This window comes from Microchirus variegatus (assembly GCF_963457635.1).
Source record: "Microchirus variegatus genome assembly, chromosome: 5".
Taxonomy (NCBI): domain Eukaryota; kingdom Metazoa; phylum Chordata; class Actinopteri; order Pleuronectiformes; family Soleidae; genus Microchirus; species Microchirus variegatus.
The window spans coordinates 14,373,902-14,395,331 of NC_139806.1; positions in this window are offsets into that span (position 1 = coordinate 14,373,902).

Here is a 21,430-nt window from a genome sequence, read left to right on the forward strand (position 1 = left end):
AGAAACCCAGCAATTCACACAATGAGCGAACACTAGGCATCAGTGGAGAAAACTCCCCTTTAACAGAAGAAGAAACAGAACCAGACTCAAAGATGGGCAGCCATCTGCCTGGACAGGTTGGGGTGAAAGAAAAAATGGGGGACAGAGGAGAGGTGGGGGACAAGAGGGAGATTTAGGTAGAGACAGAAGAAGGAGAGTTGGTGATGATGACATGGTTATAGAACTATGATGTCATTTATATAAGCACTGATATCAACTTTTAATTATAGTATTATTATAATAATGGTGATGACATGCATTCATCCATTGTCTACCTCTTTATCCTCCACCGGAGGGTCACAGGAGTGCTGTGCCTATCTCAGCTGACAGGGCAATAGGCAGGGTACACCCTGGACAGTTTCACCAGTCCATTGTGATGACATCTATGATAATAATAATAATAATAGTAGTAGCCTCGAAACTGGATCTGGATCCTGCAACCTGCAAGATGAGGACAGAGAGAGAGCGAGAGGGAAAGGATAGTATGGATGCATGGCATCATAATAATAATGATGACAATAATAAGATCTATCCATCCATCCATACCGCTTTATCCTCCACAGGAGGGTCGCGGGGGGTGCTGTGCCTTTCCCAGCTGACATAGGGCGATAGGCAGGGTACACAGTTTGTAACAATAATAATAATAATATAGTAGTATATAGTTGTATATATGTGGCACCTTTCAACCTTAAGGAAAGCAGAAAAATCAAAAGGCATGAACCTGACTGACAAACCAGAAGAACATAAAACAGTTCTGAGCCCATACTTGTCAATAAATAATTAAATAAGCACATAAAACAATAAGCAATAAAGAGGATACTCTCATAAAATACAGGTTGATAAATTACAAACATGAAAATGGAGTAGAATTATCATTATATACAACATATAACCAAACTATTCAATTCCCATGAAATATACAGAACACAGCTACCACAACTGCTAATATACATATAATAATATGCTAAATATATTGCATTTTAATCATTTTTATCTTGTATTTTAGTTTCTAAGGGAGAAGTTGAGCTCATGGGACATATTTTTTCATTGGCATTAACTTATAAAAAATACTTGCCTTTATTAAGTGTCACCTTTTATTTACCCACTGTATACATATAGTTACAAATTGTACCAATGTATCCCGTCATAGTGGCAACAATGGCCTAAATGCTTCATGTTTTAAATGTCTCAGTGTTGTGTGTTTTTAGCCCATTTGTGTTAGCTTTGTGTTTGGTGACAAGGGGGTAAAAACAACAACTGCCGTCACAAAAACAGAGAGGAGCAATACGACAGCCTCCTCACTTTCTTGGACCCAAAAGACTGCGTTTACGGCATCATCTGTCATCGAGCTCACAGAAATGGCCTGCCTGCTGTTTTTCTTGAGCTGTACATCGTGGTTATGTAAACAGGGCTGCAGTTAATGTCAGTGTTTGTTTGAGTCTTTCTAGAGAAAAACCTCACCTCAACTGGTTTGAGGGGAAACAACCTAAATAACATCTGTGCTGGCCTTTACGAGAAAACTCAGCCATCCACTTTGTGGTTCACAACACGTGCACGCACACACACGCACACACACACACACTTGCACGTCATGCATTGCACACATGCAACTCACACCTGTAAGTCATTAACACATAAGTCCAACAGAAAACAGAAAACAGAAAAAAACAGACAATGTTCTAACAGTGCTTTGAATTGCACTGTTGGAGGCAGATGGGTAACATGAGTGAAGCGTAAAAAACCCCAGCTCTACATATTTTTTGCAGCAGGGTGAGGAGCATTCAGTCAGGGTTAGCGCATCAACCTCATTGTGACAAAACTGGTCCCATGTCATGTCACAGATGCACTCGTGAAGCGTCTACCTGGGCAAAGTTGGCACACGTATTCGTCATGGAAGTGATCACGTCGCAGCTTGGCGCAAAACATCAAACAGTGTTTGGTTTTGTGCTTTTTGAAAAGTAGGACGCACGGCACGGAGGCAAACCAACGCTAAGGTTGAACGGTAATGTGCAAGACGTGAACAAAAAACAAAAGAGCTATATTTAGAGTGGAACTCCATTTTCCTAACCCCAAAGTGTGCACCCTCCTCACCACCCACTCTTTCCTGGGCTCTCTCGTCTGCTTTACAGAGCACTACAGCTCTGTAAATGGGTTACCCCCATGCAGCCACCCACGCATCAGGTACAGTATAAAAAAACCTGGGGCATCCTGTTATGACTTCTGGTTTCCTGTTTCCTGTGAAAAATACAGAGCCCCGAACCCCCCACACATGCAGGTTTGCAAAGCTATTCTTCTCAGGACACTGCATTGACTTACATTTATTTGGACAGGCCAAACAACACCTAACCTTAACCATAACCTCGCCAGAATTCAAATCTTAACCATCAACTTAACCAGGCCCGCAGAAATCAGATTCTGCCTGATAAGGACCATGTTTTGGTCTACACAAGGACTACTGACTAGGTAGTAATGCCAGAAAAGGTGCTAAAGATGTAACAAAGACACTGTATATTACTATCTCAAGTGTTTATAATTGAAATCCTTCATTTTTGAGCAGCACAAACCTTCAGCCCTCGACAGCCGTACAAAGCTGCAGCATTGTGAGGAAGTCATTATGCTTTAACGCAGCACTTCATTTGTTTTTATTTCATGTACACGCATGTCCCATTTCACATGCTAGAAGAAGAGGAAGACGCACAAGTGTCAAGGGACCAGTGAAACAGCAATAACAGCAGCGTGTGTGCTCGTGTGTGAACCAGCCCCCGTTTGACGGAGAAAAATATGAAAATAACCCACAACATACGGCCACTGCGTATACCACACACACACGCACACACACAAAGACGCTGCCAAGATACCTGAGCATCACTCTCAACAGGGGTCAGCCACATCACTTTTAATGAACAGAAACCACTGCAGTGGCTCCAGTCTGCCATGCTGAATGCTGTGATGAGGTGTGCAGTTAATTGTCTTGGCACAAACTCACACAGCCATTTTCCCTGTCTTTTATGTTATGGCTCTTTGTGCTGAAATAAACTAACACTCTTATTTGCTGCTTCTTTTTTTTTTTTTTTTTTTTTGCTAAGATTTGATAAAAAACAGTTTTTGTCACTGTATATGTGTTTCATTTGAATCTAAAATCAGCCTAGTCATTTTGTGAAAATTAAAACATCATGTATATATTATTTTATAACTATTTATTTCTTTTTATCAGGCTTTTAATGTGTACATTTTGCAAGAAGAAAAGCACAATGACACATCCTGTTTCTTTTCCCTCAGTTAAAGCTCATCATCCCCTCCCCCTTTCTTGCAGATTGGAATTCATTAGCAATCAAAGAGCCACTGACAAATGCCCAATCCTAATTACCCTTTCATTTGCATATTTGCATATTAATGACTGCAGACGTAGCTGTTTTTCTGCTGCAGTGGTCCCCCTCCCATCAACACTGCTCAAAACCAACCCACACATACTGCAACACTCAGAGCTCAAGGCCTCAGACTCAGACTCAAAGACATTTCATTGTCACTCAAAAATGAATCACTGAGCTTGTAATTCAAATGCAGGACAATGGACTATGTCCCTCTAAAATCCTCTCTTCAACATGATCTATTAACGTAGTTGGCAAATATAAAAGCTCAACACGCCACAGAGCAAGAGTATATTCTGATATCTTGGTTTGGTAGCATATTTTATACATATACATGCCTAATATGCTGCCCCCATCTGGTGAAACAAGAAAATACATCATATGTTCATATTCCAACATATACTACAGTATTTACTGACAATTATGAACTTATAGAGGCAAAAAAAGTTGATGAATGTAAGATAAAAAACATCTACTGTAAGTGTTTGAACTATTACTGAAAAAGAGGAATCTCTCTCTCACACACACACACATCGTAACAGTGAGTGAAATGCCCTAATCCTGCATATTAAATGATCACTTATTTCAGATGGAACTTTTTTTCTTTTTTTTAAGTTATGAAGAAACAACCCAAAATAGAGAGAGGGCAGAGGGTGCATTTAATTTTTTTTGGCTTTCACGTCAATGTCGCGCTAAAATGTTGTAACCACTGTGCTTCACCTCAACACATCTCAAAATTTACAGAAATGAGTCGCATTGATTCACTCACCTCTGATGTAAGCCTCAAAACACCTCGAAAAAAAAGGTCATCTGTGATGAAAAAGAGCCATGTCAGGAAATGAAGCACCTTACAGTTTTTATATGTTTTTAGGTTTCCAGAGTTTATGACTTGCAGATAACTGAGTTGAGGATAATCACCCCCCCCCCCACCCTTAAATCCTGGATTGAATTTAAGACAAATTACTAATGATGGATGATCTTCACGTAGCCAAAGAACACTGCACAACCGATTCTAGAAGAAACTTTCATGGGTAATAGAATATCAATGAACTGACAAAAGATGCAAAGTGGAGACTGATTATCTTTCCCAGCAACTTTGGGGTTTCACCTGAGGGAGGATGTGTATGTGTGGTGTGAGGTGTGCAGCAGCAGATTCTCTGTTTCCTCCTTTTCATACTGTGTGTGTGTGTGTGTGTGTAGGTTGTGTGTTCATTCTGGTTTGTTCAGCCTCACGGTTTTACAAAGCCAGACAGTGAAATCTACCTCCTCTGCCTCACATCGATTGATAAACATTTGGATCTGCACCAAAACCAACAATCACAGAGTTTTCCTTGTTTCCACATCAAGATTTTGTGTGTGTGTGTGCTCTAACTCTTTGAACCGTCAGATACAGAACCTCTTTCCAGTGCAATTTAGGGATGAACCGATACAACATATTCAGTATTTGCATCCGTCAAATACTGACCACAATCACTGGATTGGATATGGAAAAGTGAGAAACATCAGTTCTGATATGATCCAAAAACCCTTGAATATCATATAGAAAGTTTCAAACACCGATTCTAAAGGGAGGTTTTGCTCCACAATGTGAGTGAAGATATTTGCAGGTGAGTTATATGGACTTCTTTTAAGATAAATTAATAATAAAAGCATATATATATATATATACATAGCCTATATATATATATATATATATATATATATATATATATATATATATATATATATATATCTATATCTATATCTATATATATAGATATAGATATATCTATATCTATATACATAGCCTATATATACATATATATATATATGTATATATAGGCTGGTATCACTGTGATATCGATATTGGTATCGGACACACAGAAGCCATCCATAGTCTAAACAGGACAAAAAAAGAGTAGTATTTTCAACTCTGCTCTGTCTTCTGGATTTTTAAAGAGATTAAAAATTACAGGAAATAAGAGGAATCTTTTCATCTAAACTTTTATTTTTTTTCACCCGGATGACATTGGTTATTAAACATTGTTTATGATTTCTTTTTCGAGATAACACTTAACCCTTAGTATACAGAGCATTTCAGCTGCTTTTTTCCATTACTATGTTTAAAGGTACAGTATATACAGAGGCTATAAGAATGTGCGATATAGAATGTCTTATGTCCTTTTCAGCATAACCTATAGGCAATATGGTGAAAAACATAGAAACATACCTGAGCAAAATGTTTAAAATGGAATTGAATTTGTGAAATTTGGAAATACGTTACAATTCAAAAGTTCACTTTTCGTTTTTATGAACAAAAAGAAAAGACAAAAGGTTTATTTTGTGACTTCTGCACAATTATTGATACTTTCACTGCAAACAAATGGGTATGAAAAATCAATCATAACTTTGACTCAACGACATATAAGAAGTCGAAAAACAAATGTTTAAAGCCTGACTTTGTGACCCCCAGGATGTCCATATAAGGAGTTGTGTATGGCAATATGTGAGCACTAACAATTAAAGTGGATTTGAGTGTTAATGCTGCTGAATGCCGTCAGGTCTACCTGTGTCCTCGGTCTGGGTGAAGTGCAGTGTGTCTCTCCCTCACTATACTGTCCAGGATGGACTCTCCAGACAGACAGTAGCTTCCTGTTCTTCAGTGTCTGCTGGAGTTATGGGGTAGTGTTCCATCATTAAGCATTAAGATCGCCATTCACTGGAAATAAGAGCCCTAGCCCAAAGCCTGATAATCAGCGGTCAGCAGTGGCCAAATACTATTGTCCATAGTCACAACAGTCATTATTGCAACATCATGATGATGTAAGATAATGATAGATCACTCCCATCCTACACAGTTGGACTATATTTCTTTTACTTGACTGGCCCATAGCTGAGCAGACTTTAAGATCATGTGTCAGGTCATTTGAGTTTCAGACCCCTGTCCTTCATGCTTGAAAGCTGAGGATGAGGTAATGTGTAGTTTGCAAATTCACCACTAGAGGTCACTAACTTAACGTTTTAATTTAGGCACTGTATAAAGTGTGTTTTTTGATACTGAAGCCCTGGTGCCAATCTCAGCCAATCTACACCTTGGACAGGTCGTCAGTCGATCTCAGGTCCACACATAGAGACAAACAAACATTCACGCTCACACTCACACCTACAGTGTCCAATTTTCCGAATCCTCTAACTGGAACATAAAGAGCAAACACAGCAGAGTTAGACAGTCATGGAACAGGTCAGAGTAACAGTGAAGAACAGTCACCAACATAGTATAAGCTGTTGAGCCAGCAAAGGGATTGACCACTTAGTGTGTGAATTCACCGTCTGTTGACAAACAGGATTTCCTAATAAAATATCACATAACTTAACTGCAATAATTATAAACATGTTAACTAAGTTAACTAACATGTTAAATTAGTTAACTAGATGTTATTTACCTCTAACATGTGGCAACATATATGAGCATTTGCCAGGTTAATGCACATGCAAAAATAGATAGATAATAGACATCTTGATATTTCAATATTTTACTTGATGGGAAATGTTCCTCTTTGCATGATTTGGTGTTTTTGTCTTTGGTAGTCTTTGTCAGGAATCACTGCAGGGATCCACCTTGCTTTTATCAGCACTGGTCCAGAGCTCCACTGTGGTTTTGGACAATAAAAAGGCCCAGTAGTGAAGATTTAGGTGAAACCATTTAGCAAAACCCTTTATATTTACATCAGGAGCTGTACTCCACTATGTTGGACCACCATGTTTTTAATGGATGAACTAAACAGCTGTTGTGTTTTAATAGTAATAACTGATGGCACTAGCTAGCACAAGTTCTCCTCAATGCTTGGAAGTGAAGGGTGAAGTGAGAGATATTCAGCTGCAACATGCAATTTCACCAGTAGATGTAGCTACATTCTACGCACTGTACCTTTAGTTAAGTATATGCTTCATATACCTTTAACAAATGTCTTACAGTCCTGTAATAAATAAGACCTTCCTAATATCACCAGCATATAAACTGTCCACAGCAACACTGAATGATTTTTTTCTGTGATCACTCAATTATTGCATAATAACTTTCCTTCAGCAGGTGGCACTGTTGCCCATTTGTTTGCTGCTTTCTCTGGTGCCTGGCTGGGCTGTTTCCTTTGAACAACAGCGGCAACAGCATCTCTAAGAAAGCAAGAGGAAGTGAAATAAAGAATGTTAAAGTGAAGAATGAGCAATCAATGAAAACATGTGTGTTTCTTTTGTTAGAACAGTCTGAAACTCTGAAAATGCTGCTGCTTCCGACTGTCATGCAAAATCAAATATAGGTCAAAATATGTATATGTACATAGAGATGATGTGAGCAGTATAATGATTGTTGTTATTCACACATCCACATTCACACAGTCACATACCTTCCAATGAGTTTTGCATGGCTGATAATTTCAGGAAGCTTTGTGTTTCTGGTGTCAGGCAACAATAAGTTATCAACAGCATTTCTGATGTGCCAAAAAAAATTAATATGGGAGGCTCTGGTAGTGCATACCTGCAAAAAAAATAACAGCTACAATTACCATTGATCTGTTTATTTCCATGGGTGGCAATCATTGGTGTAATTTGAACAGAGTCCATCATCAGTGATGTTCAGTTTTTCCTGCTATGACGCATCAAAATAGATGCAACCTGGGAAACTGATAAGGCTCGACCAAAATCACAAAAATCGGATATTGAATTGTTAGAATAACTGTTACACACAGATGTGTTTCTTTCTACAATGCTGTTTTAATGACACAAATGAAAACAAGAAGGAAACAAATACACTTGCCCATGTAAATTACATAGAGCCTGAAACCTGGAACATTATTTGGATGTTTGAAAATAAAAAGACAAACAAATAAGAAGAGTAGACAATGCAAATTCAATTTTCAGTCAGTAATGGACCATAGTAGACGATCAGAGGCATAGTGCCACTGAATATCAGTGTGGAGAAGAGGGAAAATGTGTTTTGGCACTTGGTTAACCTGTAGAAATTAAGCAATTGAGGTAGATGTTTCCTTTCAGGTTACTTGTATTGAGAGGGAGTTAGAGACCATAAAAGACCATGGCAACAGACGTCATGCAGAAATACAAAATTCAGACCATGTTCAAATGCATAGCAGCTAAGTGTTTACATATTTCAAATCTGGTTGTGCTGTAACCACAACAGAGAAACAATCAATCTAATGTTTTTGAATCTAATTACTGAACTAAACAAACATTTCAAACTTGTCTTATGTAATTAGTTATTGGAAACATTATCCACTTGTTCAGACCTATACATTTATTGTATTATTTAAAAATTATAAAACCATTTAAAAGAAAATATTAAAAGAGAGTTGTAGTCCATATTCACCTTTATATTGCTAAATCAAGACACACAGAGCAAAGAAAGAAAACGCATATATGTGGAGGGAAAACTGAATTAAGTACCGTTAGCTCCTGCGTACTCAGAAATCAGCCTGAAGAATAAAATTAACTGAATTCCATAAAAGCTGCACAACATTTAAGGTTGATATCTTGACTAAAGTTTCAAAGGGACATGCATTAAAACCACCACATATGTGTGAAAACAGAATATGTGAATAAGAATATATGTATACTGTAAACACATTATTATGATTAATAGCTGAGCTCAATACAGTGACAGGAAGAAGATACAGAAAGAGAACGACAAAAACAGCATATAAAGGTAGATATTCATCAGTTTGGTTCTAAATGTTGTGAGCAGCTCAAACAAACACGTTTGCCCTATAAATTGTAATCTAAATTAATGGGATTCATGTTTTTGGAATATTTATGGAATATAATATTTTTTTTTTAGGTGCATTATGTAATAAATCTAAAGCAACTGGCCATAAAATCCTCCTAAACTGTCACAGAGAATCAGGAATAATGTTCATATAACAAACTGAACTCACCAACAGTACAAAAATCATGTTTTGGCATGTGGCGCCACCTACCGCCGTCTACCAATCATTGCAGTCAGTAGAGTCTCAGCTGCCGAGCAACCACGGGTTGCCAGTTATGTCAGAAAACAAAACCTAAAAGACCTCAGTATTTTGAATTTGAGTGTAGTAACCGTTTATGGCCACATTCTTACATATGGCACCTTTAAATAAACACATAATCATATATGTTAGTCAAGAATCAAATCATGGAATCAGGACCATTCTGTTACATACTTAAAACTATGGGAATTTAAAAAAAGAAGAGTACATGCATGAAAAAAAACAATAGCATACAATAACAACATTTTCTGAGGTCGGACACTGATGTGTAAACGGCCCCACTTCATTTTATGTTTTTATGACTTTGTACCCATTTATGTTTTAATTGTGTTTATTGTTGTGCAGTTATTTGTGTCTCTCTGTAGGACACATTCAACTCACCACCACGTTGGGACTGATCAGGAAACCTGGGACGGCAGGAGCAACCAGCAGCATTCTCCAGCCTCATCTGAAGCAGGCAAAGTGCGGCAACAAGGTGTAACCGAGGCAACAACAACAGCAACAACAACAACAGCAACAACAACAACAACAACACAACCACAAAAACAACAACAACAACAACAACAACAACAACAACAAATGTTGCTACCTAGAGTTTAGCTCACTCTGGCTGATGGACTCACCATATCTGACTTTGAACTAGAGACAAATACATGGCATTATTAAAAGCAAACAAGGAGGGATGATTCCCCAAGTCACACTTACATATTGCTTCTTAAATTGTAGAAAAGACAGTTTTAGGACTCTTTTGACACCAGCAGAAGAGCTTATACTGTGTGTGTCCTCTCAGACGGATGCGACCACAGACCCCCCCGCCCCCCCCCCCCCCACACACACAGTTTATGACAAAACACAATGCACACAAACATGAAAACAACATATGAAAACTTAAACTCATCACTCTGATCAATCCATACATATTGATTGTTATTGACAGTCGTGAAGAAATCTTCACTATCCATGCTATTTTTTTGGCCAGATAGTAATGAATTATAACAGCAGCACACTCGTGCAATATTAAATAAGACTGACAGACACAGAAGCTGTTTGCCGAGTTTGTTGCACAGGGTCCAAGAAATGTGCAGCGTCGAGCGAACAAGATGTTATATCACTGCCTCGTATTTAAATGTATTTAATTTCTGGTGTCTGAATGTCCTTTCATCTCATCCATTCCTCTTCGTATTCCATTTGTTATCTTTAAGTATATAAAGAGGTGACCATGAAATGGACTTATTTTTATAGATTTTCCATGCAAAGCGATTAACTCTTACAGACTCTAACGACTTAAAGTGCCACACAACGTGACTTAGTGATCTGACAGTCGACGGCGAACAAAGCCTCCTGCAAAGGAAAAGGAACTGGAGAAAGGGATGTTCGGTGCGTTCTCACACACACCAGGTCACAAAGAGAGAAAGAGAGAAAATATGGGTTACTTACTTACATATGCAAACAATGCTGACAAAAGAACCCTGCTAAAACACCAATTAAAATAACAATAAAATAACAATATACTACAATATCAAGTATCTGAGATCAGTGACATGTTTCAAATCACTTCTGAATGCACACCTTCCTTTTAACAAAGGCCTTGCAATTAACTATTTTTATGGTATCATTATTTCATAAATAGTATAAAATAATCATAAATCTTTTAATTGCCAGGTTTTATTTATTTCAAAAGCAAGGAAATGTCCCACACAAACACTTTGTTTGTTGATTATTATTATTATTATTATTATTATTATTATTATTATTATTATTATTGTTATATATCATTATTACAGTATTATTGGCTGTAGTAGTCCACTTCATCATGACTCTGAACTGATAAGACCTGGTAATATACAGGATTATATGGGACAATCAAGCAATTTATTAGAAAAACAAAGGTTACAAATCCATTTCCATAACAGAATGATGTTATGCTGGATATTAACATTATCTGGACTCAAAAATGTGCATCACACACACACATCACATACATACCTCGGACACAACGGTGACAGAGTATTCCTCATCCCTCTGTGTCTGTGCTCAGCTCCCTTGTCTCCGTGCAGTTTTCACACAGTGAACAGCTGTGGAGGTGGTCGGGGCTTTGCGGTGGTGATCGGGTGTGTCTGAGGCACAACAACGACGATTGGTCCCACGTTAAAACCTCAAGGAATTGAGCTCAAAGTGAACAGAGAACTATAGTGAATTATTGACTGACTTGCAAAGATCCCAGGGAATGTTCAGCTCAATCCTGCAAAGGAAGGAGAGACTTGAATGTCGTGAAAACAAAGACTCTAAGTCACAAAACCTGTTCACCTTGTATGAAGTTAACTCTACGCAGCAAAGTGCATGAAAGCAGATGTTTAAGTCCTAAAGTAATCAGTGCATTGACAGGTACAAAGGTGCAGGTTTGCTGCAGGTTGACTTAAATGATTAATGGGTTAATATTACAAAGCAGTTGTTCAGGCTGTATATAGTGATGAAATAACCAAATTAACTTATGACAAAGCTATGACAATAACCTGAGCAACAGAGGTGTCAGTGTGTGAGTTTGTCTCTAATAATGTCTCACATTATGACAATAATAAGATAAATGAACAGCCTCAGGTGAGACTTCAGACTCTGAAAGTGATGCCATGTATGCAGCGATGTTGGTTATGGACTCAATTACTCACATTTGTACCCAGGAGTAGTTTGCATACAAGTTAAAAGAAACATACGCGCAAAAACAATGTAAAAATACCAGAGAGGGAACATATGAGGATATATAAATGATATTTTTTGTCAGCACATATATGCAGAATCCACCACACTGTGTGTACAGCCGTCACAAGATGGTCCACAATAATGTCTTGCTTCTTTGAAAGGTTGAAATGCTGGAAGTGGCTGATGGAAGTATTTGGAAACTTTGTGTAAAAAGGCACAGATAACATAATAATAAGAATAAAAAAATTACAAAAAAAATACACTTAAAATTCCTTGTAATAAAAGTGAAAATGAGTCCTTAGAGCTGGACTTGATAGAAGCAGGATGTGTTGCATTGTGTCAGCCTTGAGAAACGGAGCCTTACAATGGCTCTGTGGCCACATTTGTAAAAGTCAAGACTTTATCAAAGATAAGCTCTTAACTCCCTCACCTCATGTCGTGAGGGATGCATAACAGTAAACGTCTGCTTCTGATCCTGTCATTTTTAAATATTTTATTTAGTTATTTATTTATTTTCTTCTTTAATCCCACCTCAAGTATACAACTAAAGTAACTGCCTAAAAATGTTTAAATGAATAAAAGATAAAAGTGAAGATGTGCTTCAAGTATCAACAGTTATGCAGAGTAATACAGGGACCGCTTTACAATAATTAATAAGCAGCAATTTCAGGTTAAATATGATTCCAAATCAAGAGTCAGAACTCAGAGAAGGAAGAAAACAATACAATCTTATTAATAATGTTTTTTTCCAGTTTCAATTTAAATGTTTGCCACCCTGATGATAAACTACTCACAGACTTTATGCGGCAAAAAAGATGGATGACTGTCACATAAATGTAGCACTGTAAAATATTCATAATTTTCTTCTGAAAATGTAGTGGAATAAAATTGAAAAATTCAAGTAAACTACGAGCACTTTAAGATTGTGCTAAGTTAAAATTATATTTAATATACACATCACAGTAAAACTGTGCACCATGAAGAGAACAAACATGAGATGGTACGTGGCTGAAACAAGTAAACATTTTACTTGTCTCCACTTTACATCTTCCTGAATCCCACACCTTGTCGTTCTTCGGACAGCGCTGTAACCATAGCAACACATCTCTGGCCAGTGCGAGGCAGTGCCCTCTGACCCCCCAGAGAGGTGACCTTTGGCCTGAGGGTCATCAGAACAGGGTCAGTGAGGTCAGTTCTTGCTGGAAGACAGTAAAGGCACCATTATTTGCCCTTTCCATAGCCTCATCTATGTAATTGGTGTATTGACCAACTGGGCTTTTTTGCACATTGTTAGCATCGGCATATTCAGTTTGACTACAAGGACAAAGTAAGTGGACGCGGCTGTTTATTATATTTATGTACCTGGTGATGATTAAAGCCAGATACAAGTGTGTAAATCTGAAAACCTCGCACATCCTGCCTCAACTTCAATCTGAGATTTCCGAGTGATAAAAGCAATGAGGTAGTAAATGATGAGATACTCCAACATCTATGGCTGCTGTAGAACAATGGCCAAACCTCTCCACATGAGGTAGAGTTTGAGCCTGGCGGCCTCATCACAGCCACATTCTCCCCTCCCTCCTGGTGATCTATGCCTGCTAGGCCCATCACATGTCAATATCCCTACATTAATTTGAGAGACTGCATGGCAGCGTGGCGTGTGGGGGCAGGGCTTTCTGAACAGTTATGGGGGGCATGAGACAAGGACATAAGAAGGATATGTGCAGGCGGAGGCGGAGAAACGCGAGGAAAATGAGGAAATGGGAGTGGGATAAAGGATGGGAGGGCTGAGCGTGGGTGAGAAAAAAGGCAGATGGTACTAAGAGGCATGGCTTTGTGCTTTAACCATTTCAAAACATCAAAATCACAGAACATTTGTCCAAATCAGACCTGATGTCAGCACAGAAATACTTGTGAGAGCTGTGTACGCTTATCAAACCTGTGTAAAGAGGGAGCGTGGACTTCCACTCTTGGATGCTGTAACCCGACACCCGCTGTAGTGAAAGACTTCCGATATATTAAGGGTGACAATAAAAATGATGGCTTGGTCAATAACCATCTTCTCTTCCATTGCCCTGACATCTGTCCTTTGGGCTCTGTGGCATATTTTCAAAGATTGAGTGACCCTTCACCTCTCCCCCTTTAACTCTGACCCCGCCGTGCTCGGACCAGATTACACCAGGGAGCGACAAACCTTGTAAAACCATGACCTTTTTATTCAGGTGACACACAAAAAATATACCTGTACACACCGGGGTCAGACATTAGCCAGGGCTCGGGGGAAAATGCCCTTGGAATTCTCATGATGGGGCCTTTAAATACCCCCCATGAAATAGTTGACTTTGACATGACTATCTGTGGTTGGAAGATGGTCTGGATCGACTCACAGTACAGGACATATTTTAATCTATACACTCAACAGAGATATAAACGCACAACTTTTGTTTTTGCTCCCATTTCCATGAAATGGAGTAAAAGGAGGAGTGGAACAATATTCCACAAGAAGCCACGATCAATAACCTGATCAAATATGTCAAAGAAATGTGTCACTCCGCATAAGAGAGGTAAATGTTGCTCATACCAGAGACTGACAGGGTTCTCTATGTGAAGCTTTATTTTGGTGACTTTAAAAGGTGTTTCTTAAAGATACAGCAAATTGCTCATTTTGTCAATCGTGCTCTTAACATACTATATAAACAATAAACTTTATTTATAGTGCACTTCTCAGAACAAAGTTGCCAATCGTGATCACCTGTCAGGGAGATGCATTATTACAGTAAAAGTGTAATGCAGGTATTTACACATTTGAGAAAGTGAATTTGACAGAAATCCGCCTTTTGTGTGCACATAAATGGCAAAAATGCAATTAATGGAAAATGGGAGCAAAAACTGCAAGTGTATTTTCTTCACTTTAAATGGTTGTGCAGTTGCTATTAAAGTTTATTTTAGTGGCCGTATAAAGACCTTGTAACCTCTTAAATTTTGTTTAGAGATCCCTGACAGTTCTCTGATAAAAGGCATTTCCCAACATTTAGAACACTGTAATGACTTCCATTCATTTCTGCAGCCTTACCAAAAACTTAACCCCAAACTTAACCTATAACCACAATTTAAACCTTTCCTCTAACGTTAAACCAGAAGGACCAGAAGTCCTCATGGATACCAAAAAAGCAGCTCCTAACAAGACAGAATCCCATTTCTGATGATCTATCAGAAAAGGGATTCTGTCTTGTAAGGAGCAGCTTTTTTGGTTTCCATGAGGACTTCTGGTCCATAAAAGTCCTCAAGAAGTGACACAAAATGCACACACACATTAAGATGTGACTGGTCGATCTTTTGGAGGATGAAATTCAGCAAAAATCCATTGTTCATATGAAGCCTCCTTGCTTTTCTGCTTTTGTTTGCTTCTGAATTTGTCACCCATTTTCTAACAGACTTATCGCGGAGCATTTCTAAAAGGCTTCAGGGTGGCGTATCGAGTGCGACTTGCTTCAGTGAATATTTCAGCCTGGAGGAATTCTGTGAAGTAATGGTCTGCTAAGTAACTTCACTGCATTGAGCTCAATAGTTCCTCCACTCCAAAACCAGAAATGATTTTTCTTTAGCATGCGTCCCAAAAAAAGATCGTCTGTGCCACGTTCGTTTAAAACTGAGAAATGTTTGCAGCATTTAGCAAATGCACAGTTTGTGTGTGTGTGTGTGTGCAGCAGAGAAAAAGATTTCCAGATTTTCCAACTCTCCTGCAATCTAATGGGTTATTTGTCATCTGCAGAGTAAAGGATTTTTAAAAGTCAAGCCACAACAGACTCCCTCCCTATCCTTTCTCTCACACTCCCTCTCTTTCCCACTACCCCCCTGACACTCGCAATGGGAGATCAATAGGTTATTGATCAACTCTCTCTATCGCCAACCCACCAGACTAATCACCTTAACACCAGCCCAACTCTCTCTCCCTCTCCTTCTCTTTCTTCCTCCCTGTTGCTCCCTGTTTCCGCCTCTCGCTCCGTTGATCTGTTTCACACTTATTCACAGGGTAAACATAGCTTTTTCTCAATTTGGAGTGCAAAGGTAGGCTGATGAGTGTTTTCCCCTCTCTGTAGTTAACACACAAACACATACACACACACACACACACACACACACACACACTGAACATTTAACTTTTCCTGATATTCAATCCACATTCTCGTGCCTTCTTTTCATGTTGTCAATAATTGCCAAACGGAGTCTGTGTAGCTGTGCATTAGATGAAACAAGAATATTTACAATTGTGCCAAGTACTCTTCATCTATCTCTCACCCCCCCACCCTCCTCACCACTCACTCCTCTGCTCCCCTGCCTCCATCTCTCTCTCTCTCTCGCTCTCTGTCTGTCTTTGTTCGAAGGCAAAATCGATTGAGCGTATGAAACCAGCATATTTCTCTGCCTACTGCTGGAGGAGACCTGAGGGAAGCAAACACGGAGTTCACACAGCATTTTTATTTGTCTTTTGAGCACCTCTCTTTTTTTTTTTCCCTGGGTTATAGTCTAAGCAAGGGAAGCTCGTGCTGGAAATGTCGGTGAAGCTTTCAGAACAAAACTTTCAAATATTTACACGGAGAAGTGAGAGGGGGAAAACAAGACGAGAGAAGTGATTTGTCTGAGCGTTTTACGCCTGTCCATGTCTTCATCAGTGTCGACATACAGGAAGCTTCTTGGATGAGCCTCTATGTTTACACTATGTACAGCTCATTCTCATTGGTGAAAAACAACAGGTTTTTCACCAAAGCACATGTTTAAATGTTATTACTGGGTGAGACCCAGGGGAACATGTTCATATATTTCTTCGTCTGTTCTATTTTTGGTACTTCCAGTGCAACTTTACAATGAGAATAGCCGTTCTCATTGTCTTATTATGACTTTTAAAAAAAACTATTTTAAAAGGGACACTGAAGTAAACCATACACAATAGTAACCACATAGTGATGTAGGCCCATTAGAAATGGCTTTGTTTAACGAGACAAAGAGGACTGTGCTGTGCGGAAGTTGCTGATGTGATAAGAAAATGACTCAAGTGGTCATAAACTATAGCACATAAATCCGAAATACTGTATGTAACCTAGAATAATTCATAATTCTGACTTGTTTTGTTTCCGACTTACTCATGATGTCACAATTCATGCACAGGCGACACAAAGGTTTTAATCACCTTTTTAGTGGCTTCATCCAGGTTTGAAAATCCAGGTTATTTTAGTGTGAAACAGATACAATGACCTGGATGACTGAGATCCTTCTTCTGTCCATGTCCACTACAGTGGGTAACAATAAGGAGAGCTTAGTGGCAGAAGTGTAGAATACATAAGCATGCTTGTATCAGTGTATAATCCATAACATCATCTGTCCTTTATTCTGCAGAGGAAACATAAGCCATAGCTGGAGAATCTGTAACACGCACGCACGCACGCGCACACAAAATTAATTTCCTGGACACTTATTCTAACCATAACCATAATAACAACAGGCCTAATCCTAACCCTGACCCCAATTTTAACCTTTAACCCTAACGTCAGCCTAACTTTAAAATATGTCCTCACCTTAAAATGAAGCAATTTACATTATGGAGACCAGGTTTTGGTCCCCACAAGGACTACTGGTCCTGACATGGTCTGTATTAAAGTGGACCTAGACCAGAAGTTCCAATTAACGCTGTTTTTTTATGTGTATCTGCGTCATTACCTCTTTTACGAAGCCCTGGAGTTTCGAAACAAACAGTTCAGCCACTGCTGAGAACGCTGTGTTTTATCATAATCTCAGGCTCAGCGAGATCTCCCTTCCGGTTCCGTAAACAGCGGTTCTCCTGAACAGCAGATCGTCCTGCTCCGGGCACTAGTCCGGGCACATCCGGTTGCGTACATTGAACCGCAGAAGAAGAATAACGTCCTTTGTGGAGGTGTTTCACGAGCGACAGTGTCTTCTGACTCTGGATCTGACTCCGGGTCAAAGTCATAAAAGGGACTGAGGCGGGAGTCGTGACAAAGTTATTTTTAAACATTGTTAAAACAATGTTTTGATAATGAGTAGCAGTGCATTCACCGTTCCAGAGGGGGGAGCTGTGCTTCTGAGAGCGGGTGTGCTGAATATGTCACGTCAGGGTATTGGCCAATCACAAGACAGCTGGGAAAGCTCTACGCTGGCTGGCCAATCACAACACAGCAGGTTTTAGACCATAAAAACAAGTTCATGTATGTACTAGACCTCCATAACTAACATATATGTGCAACAGGACCACTCTATGTGAGCTTTAACACCAGAGAAGTTCCTACACGCACAAATAACTGCCGTCTTTGATTTTCCATATTTATATTGAATTAACTCAACAGTTCTGCTGAACATTTACACACAGAGATGGAAAACGTCTTGTTCAGGAACAACACTGTCCACAGACACAGAGTTCAGAGGTCACAACCGTCCCTCTTTCCCATGTGTCGATCCAGGCAGAGTGAATGAACTCCGATGGATCCCTTTTGGGTACAGGCAGCACACGTTTTCCCCCCCAGCAGCCTGGCTGACTTATAATCTGTTGCTGTGCCTCTGTATGCTGAAGATAAGAGTTTCCTCTTATAAGCCTTTAAATGCACTGAATGATGTGATGAAAAGCAGATAATCCCTCCAGGAGGAGTGGAATGACCTCTGACCTGCGGGTATGAAATGAGTTCAAGATGATATATCTCAATGTGAAGTGGTTCAACTAAGTTCAATTGAGTTTGTGATCAACTGTAACTGTAATGTACTTCACGGGGAGCGTTCACACTGTTGAAAATAAAGGGTTAGTTCCTATACTTTCATTCCTCTCATTTAGCTTTCAAAACACACTTGCAGATATGTACAGCACACACACACACAAGCGCACACGCAGCTCACCGGAGAATTGATTGACTATTCTGTCTCAATTCATCTCTCCTTCTGTTACTTAGCAACCAGTGCCTGAGAGGATATGGATGCTGGAGAAGTTGTACTACTGTGCATTTTCAGTTGATAAAGAGATATGATTAGTGAAAATGTCACCCTCACGTATTGCGTGTGGTGAAATGTTGACCAAAGGACTCAGGAGCAGCTATATGAGGGAAAAACATGGCCTTCACACCTTTTATCTTCTTATCATTTCATTTCGTTGTTGTTGTCACATAGTTAGTTGGTAGATTATAGGTGTGCAGACATTTACGTGTAATTAACGTGGTGTTTTTTATTCAAAAATGTACAAATGAAGGGTTCGCGTTAGTCAAAACAACGTTTTACATGTGTCTATTATAGTCAGAATGGAATATTCCTGTGCATGCTAGATTATTAGATTGCACTGGAATAAAGAGTGCATGTTTTACTTCATTTAGAAAAGGCCAATAATACATTGATTGCATATTCACAGTGTTTTATATTTTTCAAACTGCGTCACCTCCCACACATAATTATGGACTAAATCCAGTTAACTCTAGAGTATACGCAAGGTAGATCGTCATCACTGCTTTGTAAATGTTCAAATGATGAAAGAAAGAAAGAAAGAAAATCTGATACTGCTTATTAAATTCAATATTTTGAATCAGATTAGATTAAAGCCACCATGGGAATATATATATATATATATATATATATATATATATATATATATATATATATATATATATATATATATATATATATATATCCAAAAAATGCCAATACACTATTGTTCACATTACATAAATATGATTTGTTGTCATGGAGGGGAAAATACCTGATAAAATGACAAACTAAATATTCCTCATTGGTTAAAGTATCATTTCGCACAATCATGGAAATCTGATATAATGCAGCATTGATGGAGATGGATATCATGGATATTCAAATTATTTGTTTTGTCTCATGGTTTCACTGTTTTCTGGTCAATATAACTCCAAACTAAAATATTTTTAATATTTTAGCATTGGCAAATAATTACAAATAATAATAAAGAGCTCTTAATACCTCAATTTTTTAAAACACCAATCGACTGTTTGACACCAGCTAAAGATAGTGTTTGCTTTGTTATAATTGTTATTGTTATAATTATTTTATAATTATTTATTTTTACACACACACACACACACACACACACACACACACACACACACACACACACACACACACACACACACACACACACACACACACACACACACACACACACACACACACACACACACACACACACACACACACACACACACACACACACACACACACACACACACACACACACACACACACACACACACACACACACACACACACACACACACACACACACAATTTTAAAATAAATGAATAAAAATATTGGATCATATTTCCTATAATATAAGTAATATAAGTAGATCCTTTTATTTTCTTCATTATAATCGAAATAATCCCTTGCACGTAAACTACATCGACGTCAGAAGCTCAATTACAGACAAACACTGATATCATTATTACCCAATTTCACAGAGCAGGAGGAGAAAGCAGATTTTTTTTTTTTAGACAATAAAACAAAACTCATGACATTTATTATTTTCCCTCGTCTTATTTGTGGCATCAGTCAGTCAGTCACGTGCTACAGGTCAAAGCCTATAACCGGCGAAACGATCTCACACAAATGCCTCTGTTTAGGAAACAGCAGCGAGTGAGAATGAAGTGATCGATGATCGATATATCGAAGTCCGCGATCAATGTTGAACTTTAGTGGAAACAGCTTAATCACGGAGCTTTATGACATCCTGAAACAACAGTTGATATGGACACGGCCTTTTCCCCTTTTTCAAGGATGGCGTTTTATTCTCAACTGAAATGATCTGAGGCCCGAGTGACACTGAAGGGGATTGTTCTTCTTTTAATTAAATACATTAAAGTTATGAATAAAATCTGGAAAATTAAAATGGAAAAGCTGCTGTTTTGTGTTGTGGGTCCATTTTATGTGAAGACACGAGGCCCAGAACAAACGCCTGAGTGTGTGAGTGTGTGTTCGTTTATTATTATAATCCTTTTTAAATTAAAAAGCCGTATATAGTAAACTGTGGATTTTATAATATAATAAATAAATAAAACGTGATTTAATTAAATTAACTAAACTGAGTATAACAGTCGCATTGTTTTGTTGTGTTTGTCAGGTGAAGTAAAGAATGAATCTGCATTTTTCTTTGCAGCATCAGAGCTTTTGTTAAGGTTAAATGAACAAATCTGGATGGAAATCTTTTTTTTTCTTCTTTTTTTTACAAAGGCCTATTTTTTTCGTTTCCATTGATCTCCTCGTTTGTCCTGCGCAGCAAATTAAATCGTCCAGAACCT